Raw genomic sequence first — 8,993 nt, 5'->3', positions numbered from 1 at the left:
TAATGGAGGCCACGGTGGGTGGGCTCAGTGCCAGTAATGCCTCTAAGGCTTTGGCGCTGCGAGCGTCAGCCTCCGAGCTCAGCTGAAGCACGCACGGGGCCCGAGGACCCGGTCCTGCTTAAGAGACGGTGAGTAGCAGAGCTGCTGGTTTTTGGCTGATGTGCAGCTAAGATTATGCTTTGATGTTTGGTTTTCTTTATTGTAGCTGACTAGGAGACAGCAGCCCAGCGACAGCAGGAATTTCCCTGAGGGAGAGGCGGCCTTCTTTAGCACCCAGCGTGGATTCACCTTCCCAGACGTCTGAGAGATAAGTGGAGGGCTCGGAACTAGGGAGGGGATGAAAGCAGGGTGCCAGGGCAGGGGTCACCGGGAGGGATTTTTTGAGTCGGGTTTGGAGATGGGGATGTCCCAGATGTGACCCCTTAGGCTACATGAAGGGAAAGTCTCATTCTGGATCATAGTGCTGAGGTGTGCAGGGCAGAGCAGTCCCAGGGTGTGTTGTGTCTCTTGTGCACTCTGTGTCTTTTGGGTGTCTTGTCTTTTCCTTTAGTCCTTTCAGGGGCCTGTCAAAACCTCTGGCATCAGTCTTAGCATTTCTGATCTCTGTGCTCCTCAGCCAGGTGCCTTTGTCTCAGCTGCTCGGACACTCATCAGAATCCATCTCTTCACAAGCATCCAGTCCGATGCCTTTTCAGGTCTTGTTCTGAGCTGTACTGACAGCCGTGCACCGCCCTGATCCATTCCGGCGGGTTAGGTCTTGTGAGAATGCAAAGGCAGGTAGAGGATTCTGACCGTAGGATTCTCGGGCATCCATCTCTGCATTTCTTGGGATAAGTCATCCCGATGGCATCTTGTTCCTGCAGGGTTCTCTGAGCCTGGCCAGCTCACCATCCATCTTACCTAGGTCATCTCATTCTGAGTTCTCTGGACCCTCAGGGTCATTCTTCTTGCCCAGAGTTTTCTGTCCCTGTTGTGTCCCCTCGTTTTTCCTGTGCTGCGTCACGGGTGTTGGTGTGTGTTTGGCTGGGAGCTGCTCTGCCTTGCTGCTCAGTCTGGGTGTAGACGTAATAGGATGAGTCCCGGGGACTTGCATTTTGTGATGTGGGGATGTGGGGTGTAGTTAGACTGTCGAGGGTATTCCTAGATTGGCACAAGATGTGTGGAGCTGTCAAGGTATCCTGCAGCACTCTGACTTTTGTCCCAACTTTCTTTCAGATGCAGAGAGATGAAATCCGTGGCAGAGCCCCCCATCATGGGTGAGGGGCTCCCCTGAGAAGGTCAGTCCCTGTTTGTGTTTGCAGGGGAGGTGTAAATGATGGCTGTGTTACAGCTCTGTTCTTTGTCTTTATTTTTAGGTGGTAAAGCCGGATCTCAGCAGTCAAGCTGACGTGGGCGAGGTGAGCAGCGATGGGTGGACAGAAGCAGTTGCTATTGTTCAAGCCTCACTCGCTGGTGCAACTCTAAGCCTCCGTTATTGTGCGTTTTAGGGAGTCCACTCGTAGGAGGCCGAGCTCCCCTCTCACCAACCGGACGACAGACCCGGGTCACCTCACCCGTGAGCCCTCCGGGAGCATTCCAGGAGTCTGTGATGGAGCCTTGATCTTCTCCTTGTGAAGGCCCCATCCAGGTAGGCTTGGATAACGGGCGAGGAGTTGAGGTGAGTCAGGGAGGAGAAGGAGGGATGGTCCCCTCAAGTTCCAGCGCTGCCACATCACCTTGTCTGCTCTTTACCCAGGCAGACCCTGCGACGCCGGCGTTGGCCTCTGAGCGCAGCTGAAGCACGGGGCCGAGGACACAGGCAAGCTTAGGAGACAGTGAGTAGCAGAATTGCTGGTTTCTGGCTGATGTGCTGCTAAGATTATGCTTTGATGTTTGGTTTTCTTTATTGTAGCTGTGTAGGAGACAACAGCCCAGCAGCAGCAGGAATTTCCCTGAGGGAGAGGCGGCCTTCTTTGCCACCCAGCGTGGATTCACCTCCCTAGACGTCCGAGAGATAAGTGGAGGGCTCGGAGCCAGGGAGGGCTTGAAAGCGGGGTGTGGGATCAGGGGCCAGTGGGAGGGATTTTTTGAGTCATTTTTGGTGACAGGGATGTCCAAGATGTGACCCCTTAGGCTACATCAAGGGAAGGTCTCATTCTGGATCACAGTGCCGAGGTGTGCAGGGCAGAGCAGTCCTGGTGTGTGTTGTGTCACTTGTCTGTTGTGCTCTCTGTCCTTTGGGTGTCTTGTGTGTGCTGTCTTTTCACTTAGCCCTTTGAGGGGCCTATCAAAACCCCTGGCATCAGTCTTAGCATTTCTGATCTCTGTGCTCCTCAGCCAGGTGCCTTTGTCTCAGCTGCTCGGACACTCATCAGAATCCATCTCTCTTCACAAGCATCCAGTCCGATGCCTTTTCAGGTCTTGTTCTGAGCTGTACTGACAGCCGTGCACCGCCCTGATCCATTCCGGCGGGTTAGGTCTTGTGAGAATGCAAAGGCAGGTAGAGGATTCTGACTGTAGGATTCTCGGGCATCCATCTCTGCATTTCTTGGGATAAGTCATCCCGATGGCATCTTGTTCCTGCAGGGTTCTCTGAGCCTGGCCAGCTCACCTTCCATCTTACCTCGGTCATCTCATTCCGAGTTCTCTGGACCCTCAGGGTCATTCTTCTTGCCCAGAGTTTTCTGTCCCTGTTGTGTCCCCTCGTTTGTCCTGTGCTGTGTCACGGGTGTTGGTGTGTGTTTGGCCGGGAGCTGCTCTGCCTTGCTGCTTAGTCTGGGTGTAGGGGTACGAGGGTAATAGTGCCGGGGGCTTGAAATTTGTGATGTGGGGTGTAGTTAGACTGTAGAGGGTATTCCTAGATTGCCACAAGATGTGTGGAGCTGTCAAGGTATCCTGCAGCACTCTGACTTTTGTCCCAACTTTCTTTCAGATGCAGAGGGATGAAATCCGTGGCAGAGCCCCCCAGTCTGGGTGAGGGGCTCCCCTGAGAAGATCGATCGCTATTCAAGGTGAGAGTCACATATTTCACATTTTTTGGCACTCCAGTGCAGGCCACCTGCATTTACAGCTTGAAACAAGTGAGTCCCTTGGTAACCCCCCTGGGCAGCAGCTGGAGCCTGCTCCGGGCTGGGCTGAGGGAGCAAACACTTGTGGCTGACACAGCTCCACACTGGGGGTACTTGGGAAAACACCTGCCTTGTCCTGGATTTTTTTTGAGCTTTTTACACGGTTTTAATCATCACCTTGGTAAAAATAAATGGTAAGGACTGAAAACATGAGAGGCTGGCAGGTTATGCTCATGAATGAGAACTTTTTTTTTAAATAACTGTGCGGCCTATATCTTAATTTTGAGACTCTCTTTTTTGGCTGACTTTACTGTAAAAAATCTAATTTTAATTTAGCTGCCTCAATAATGTTTTTATTGTACAAATATGTTCTAGCGGCAGGAGCTTAAAGTAGTAACACCAACATGCCACCTCTGGAATAAATCCCTGCGTCTCCTCAGACCTACTGGTTTGCAGTAGAGTTTGTACACCTTTCGCTGCAGCTGTGGTTCTTAATAACTGGAAGTCCATGGATTGCTGGGCGATTCCCATAAGTTCTCCTATTTTGTAGGAGCTGCACGGTGAGGTCAGCATTCTGATGGAGGCCCTGGCACAGCTGCCAAGGGCAAGGAACGTGGAGCATCCCGGGGCTTCTCCCACCCGAGTTTCTCCCGGAGCGTGCTGCGTGTCGTGCCGGATGTTTAACCCGGGTTTGGGGTGTTCTCCTGCAGTCCCAGCTCTGACTGCTGCCCCCGAGCCCCGGCCTTGCTCTGTCCCAGCACTGAACCTGGCAGGTGGGTGTGCTTTTCCAGCCCTTTAATCCCACGGGCAATCCCAGATTCCCGGAGCTCCCCGAGGCACAGCCTGGCCTCCCTCCCTGGGAGCTGCATTTCAGTCTGCCTGGACCAAGGACATCCTGTTTGAGACTTTATTCCTGTTGCTTTTCCTCTTGCAGGTAGTTGGCGAAAAGGAGAGAGCCAGTAGGAAGTGAAGCCACTGGAAGGCCTTATCCCAGTCCAAGGTTCCCACTTTTCTTTCTGACTCCTGGATAATTGCCTGGCCATAACTGGACAGAGACTGTCAGTTTGATTTCCTGCCTTTTCCAATAAATCCTTGCTTTCAGCTGGAGTGTATTCCTGGTGTCATCCCCCTCCTCGTCCGTGGATGTGTAAATAAAATTCCTGACTTGCCGAGTCCAATTTTGTTATTGCAGGAAGTGTGGTGCTTTTGTTCCACTGAAACTTCCCAACTCTGCTGAGAGTTTCCGATGTCAAATACAAGTAAGATTCGAGTTTCTTTGCATTGTTACTCCCACAAAACACAGATCATTCTTGGATAGGAGTAGCTGGACCTGTTGAATTTCCACTTCCCTTTAAAATTAGAGCAGAGGAAGCAGATTTAAATTTGTTCCATGAACTTCCACCAACTTGATGACTGTTCCAAAAGTTTGCAGTGTTAGAAATGCCTAAGCTTGTTTTCCAGGCAAGCTGGGATTTAGATGTTATTTCTTCCTTTTATTTGATGTTTTTTCTCTCTCTGATTCTAGTAAGAGAATATATTTTTTTTTTCCAGTTTTCCATCCTAATTGGAATTTTTGTACATTGTAGGGCACATTTCCAAGGAAATTTACCAAATTCATGTTGGTAAAGCAGGAGCTATTCAGCACCATGCTGCCACTTTTTTCCTTTCAACCCCTTAACAGGTCTCATTCTACCCATACACAGTATTACCAGCAATAACTTGGTGTCGAGTTGTATTTCAGAGGTAGCAATAAAACAAAGTTGACATTTTATTTTGTGCCTCTCTGAACCTCTTTGTTTATTAACAAAGAACTCCAAAACAAAGCAAACAGAAAAACAAAAACCAAAACAAAAGCCCCTACAAACACTGCCCCCCAAGAAAAAACAATGACAGAGAAAACATACCAACATTATTAAATAAAAATTAAATCTTTACCCCTTAGAAAACGAGGCTAATTTAATTTTAATTCATTGTGGTTCTGATGTGTTAGGTAAATGAATTCATATAGTTTAAAAAATAAACAAGTCAACACAAATTAAATAAATACAAAAATAGAAAAATATAAGTAACAAAAATAGAAATATAAAATACAGTCTTAAGGGGTGAGAAAATCTCTAGAAAAGCTAAAGCTTTTACAGTATCCCCTAAATAGGTGGTACTCTCTTAACTGCTGCAGAGCGTTGAAACAAGCCTAGAGAAGCTGCAGTGTGCACCAAAAGCAGCTGCTGCTATAGGAAACCGGTGTTGTTTTAAGACCTCCCCCTCCCAAGTTCCTTGCACTTTGTGTTCACAGAGAAGTCACACGAGTCCTGATATATTTTTCCTTTCTTCAAGGACGATGACAACAAGAAAAGTCAACTCTTTAATTTTTGCTTATCCCTAGCAAGCAAAGCCCGGTGCCCCAGTGTGTCGGTGCAAACAGTGAAATGTCTGCAGCAAGTTCCCTCTGCCCCGCCCTCACCCTCGGGCTGGCAGCAGCTGCAGGCGTGAGCTGTTAGGATAACGAGGGGACAGAGCAGCCGCAGGCGTGAGCTGTTAAGGATAATGAGGGGCGGGTGGCTCCTGCCCGAGCTGCTTACGCGGGGAGCCTCAGCTCACTCTAGCGTGGAGCTGCCGGAGGGAGCAGCTTCTGCGAGGCTCTCTGGAGTGTCTTACGGGATGATGGCGAGCTCGTCTTACAGAGTTTGGGGGAACCCTCGGATATGGAGTATTGCTTCAGGAGATGCCGAGGGACAAACCTTTGTGCCGGGCAGCAGGAGCAGGTGAGCCGGTGTGGATTTGTAGGGGGGACTTTTCTCCTTTTCCCTTTCAATTTTGTCTTCCCAATCCTTCCCTGGCGTCCCTAGAAAAAAAAAAAGGGGGTTTTGAGGACAAAAGAGTTTAAATTGAGGAAAGAAACTCCTTTTATTGTCTGTGTTCAAACTGGGGGAATCCCACTTCACCTGGGATTTTAATAAATAGTGGTACTTCTATGCGGTGCTTTTATTACTTTATTACTTATATGGTGCTTTTATTCAATATTGCATTCTTTGGTGGTACATAGTGTTTTGTTTTATTTTTTGGTATTATTTATTGCCTGTAATTTGGTTTTTGAGCGAAGGTAACTGTATGGATGGGTTTGTTTGTATTTGAGGTAGAATTAATTTAAGTAACTTTTTTTTTTTTTTTTTTTAAATAGGCTTCTGATACGTGCGATTGGGGTTTTGTTTTTGTTTATTGTATGTAGGGATTCAGATTACCTAGGGCCAGCCTGGCCGGTGGAGGTTTTGTTAGATGCAATTTTAATATTTTTAAAAGTTTTTTTCTGTTTAGTTGTTTTAAGGTGGTTTTCAATAATTTTTTGTGTAGTTTTATTTTGTTTGTAGATGGTGTATGCTAAGGGATACGGTCTATTTATTTGGTGGTAGGTTTCTTAGTTTACATGTCGATCAGATTGTTTTTGAACTGAGTTTTATTGTTGAAATTTTTTTTTTTGGTGAGATATTGTATTTTTAAAGGAAATGTTTTCTAAGGTTTACAATGGTGGAAGTGGCTGTAGTGTGAGGTATAGGGGAGGTTATTTATTTAGCGGTGGCTTTTATCATGGTGAGTATGTAGTGTTTGTTTTGGTGGGTTGAGGTAGTGGAATGTAGGTAATTTTTTGTGTTTCCTAATATTTGTAATTGGATTATTGTTTATTATAGTATAGGGGTTAATTTATTTGGCTTGTTTGATTGCAGTATATGTTTTATACTTATGGATCATTTGAAAGGTATTGTTTATAGTTACATTGATTTTTTTAGTTTTGTGTGTATTTATAAGTGGTATTTTTGTTTTGATGGTTTGAGGTTTATGGGTTTCTTGAGTTAGGAATGATTTGTTTTGGTGTTTTTAATTGAAATTTATTTGTGACTTCTTTGTTGTGTAGTTTGATTTGTTTGTTGCTGTCGGGGTTTAGAGTAAATTTGAGAGGAAACCTTTGAATGGGGTTCTTCTGGAAAGTAAACCTAAACAGTCTCTTTCTTTTAAACTGCTTTTGCAAAGAATTTCTTTGGAGAAAAGTGGGAAAACCTATTTGTTTAACAAACAAAGTGGTCGCAAGCATAAAGAATGAATAATATGAAATAATAAAACTTTTTGTTATTTTGAAGCGAGATGGTAACTTCAGAAAGTCTTTGCTGTGGGCTGTAGCTGAGCTCTTTTGGTCTCTTATTAGCTGTTCTGGTGTTGATAAAATGCTCAGGTGCAGGCCCCGTGGGCTGCAGGTGCCAGCTCTCGGCGCTGCTCTGGGTTTTTCAGTCTGCAGCAGGTTTAAACAGTCCTAAGAAAAAGGAAAACAAATAGCGAGGGAACTTCTCTGCCCTAACTAGCTGAAACTAAGAGCAAAGCACATCTTTGTGCTGCAGTCTGTCTGTGCTTGAGCTGAATATATGAGAGAGGGTATTCAGAGCAGTGAAAGTCATTTTCTTAAAACAAACTGCACCCATTTTCTTTCTTGCTTAGCTCTCAAAATCAGTCTTAAAGGTCCAGAACAAGCGACTGGGGATACAAGCGGCATAAACTCACCCTAGGGCATTCTATGTCTTATCCCCATATCATAAACTTACCAAAACAAATTGAATTCTAACTCTAGGAACACATACATTCCACACACTTATGTCTTTATAGAAGCAACATACAGCTGTATACAGACAATGGTAGCGATAGTTAATAAACAGTGATGCTTACAGATGGTTCTTACTTAACAGTTAGATTTTCTGGACGTTCACATCCGTGTTGTTTCATTTTTCTGTGCTGTTCACTATGTGCAACTCGGTTGCAGTCATTTTGCAGTCTAAGGGGAGTCAAGGTTGCAGCTACTGACAGCTTGGACCTGGGAGTAAAGTGCAGCAGTGTTCAGAATTGAAAGTGGCAGAAGCCCACTCCGGGGCACAGAGCTCTGTGCAGGAACGGTGGGTCTCTTCTGTGGGAAGCTAAACTCACCCCTCCAAGTTCCTGATGTCAGTTTGCAGGTGTTTGGCAGTCTAAGGGCAGCCAGGGTTTCAGCTTCTGGCAGCTTGGTTATGGGAGTAATGTGCACTGTTCAGAATTGTAAGTGGCAGAAGCTCACTCCGGGGCACAGACCTCTGTGCAGGAACGGGGACCCCTTTTCTGGGGAAACTAAACACACCTCCCTGGATCCGATTGTCAGTTTTAAGGAGCCATTTGGCAGTCTAAGGGGAGCCAGGCTTCCAGCTACTGACAGCGTGGATCTGGGAGTAATGTGCACTGTTCAGAATTCTAAGTGGCAGAAGCCCACTCCGAGGCACAGAGCTCTGTGCAGGAACAGTGGGTCTTTTCTCTGGGAAGCTAAACTCACCCCAGTAGGTTCCTGATGTCAGTTTGCAGGTGGCATTTGGCACTCCAAGGACAGTTAGGGTTCCAGCTTCTGACAGCTTGGTTCTGGCAGTAATGTGCACTGTTTAGAATTCTAAATGGCAGAAGTCCACTCCCGAACACGGAGCTCTGTGCAGGAACGGTGACTGTCTTTCGTGGGAACCTAAACTCCCCCCATCAGGCTCCTGATGTCAGTTTATAGGACAGATTTGGCACCCCAAGGACAATAAGGGTTCCAGCTCCTAGGAGCTTGGATATGGAAGAAGTGCAGCAGTGTTCAGGATTCTAAGTGGCAGAAGCCCACTCCGGGGCACAAAGCTCTGTGCAGGAACTGTGGGTCTCTTCTGTGGGAAGCTAAACTCACCCCTCGAAGTTCCTAATGTCAGGTTGTAGGAGACATTTGGCACTCCAAGGACAGTTAGTGTTTCAGCTTCTGGCAGCTTGGATCTGGCAGATATCCTGTGCTGGACTTATTTTCAGCAGGCAGAAGCCCACTCCCCGGCACAGAGCTCTGTGCAGGAACGGTGGCTGTCTTTCGTGGGAACCTAAACTCCCCCCATCAGGCTCCTGATGTCAGTTTATAGGATAGAT

The 8,993-nt window shown here is 46.8% G+C and overlaps 1 long non-coding RNA gene across 1 annotated transcript; it reads left to right on the top strand.

The window, feature by feature from the left end:
• The first annotated feature begins 777 nt into the window (after positions 1-777).
• LOC136304744 (uncharacterized) lies at positions 778-4,225 on the top strand. The gene is made up of 7 exons (XR_010724780.1): positions 778-1,277; positions 1,356-1,397; positions 1,488-1,627; positions 1,736-1,814; positions 1,892-2,990; positions 3,598-3,820; positions 3,982-4,225. It is a non-coding gene; the product is annotated as an uncharacterized lncRNA (long non-coding RNA).
• The last annotated feature ends 4,768 nt before the right edge of the window (positions 4,226-8,993 follow it).

The sequence above is a fragment of the Chamaea fasciata genome, unplaced genomic scaffold, assembly GCF_029207755.1.
Source record: "Chamaea fasciata isolate MVZ Bird 193981 ecotype frontalis unplaced genomic scaffold, bChaFas1.0.hap1 SCAF_157, whole genome shotgun sequence".
In the NCBI taxonomy this organism is placed as follows: domain Eukaryota; kingdom Metazoa; phylum Chordata; class Aves; order Passeriformes; family Sylviidae; genus Chamaea; species Chamaea fasciata.
This window is presented reverse-complemented; position numbering and strand designations above follow the sequence as displayed.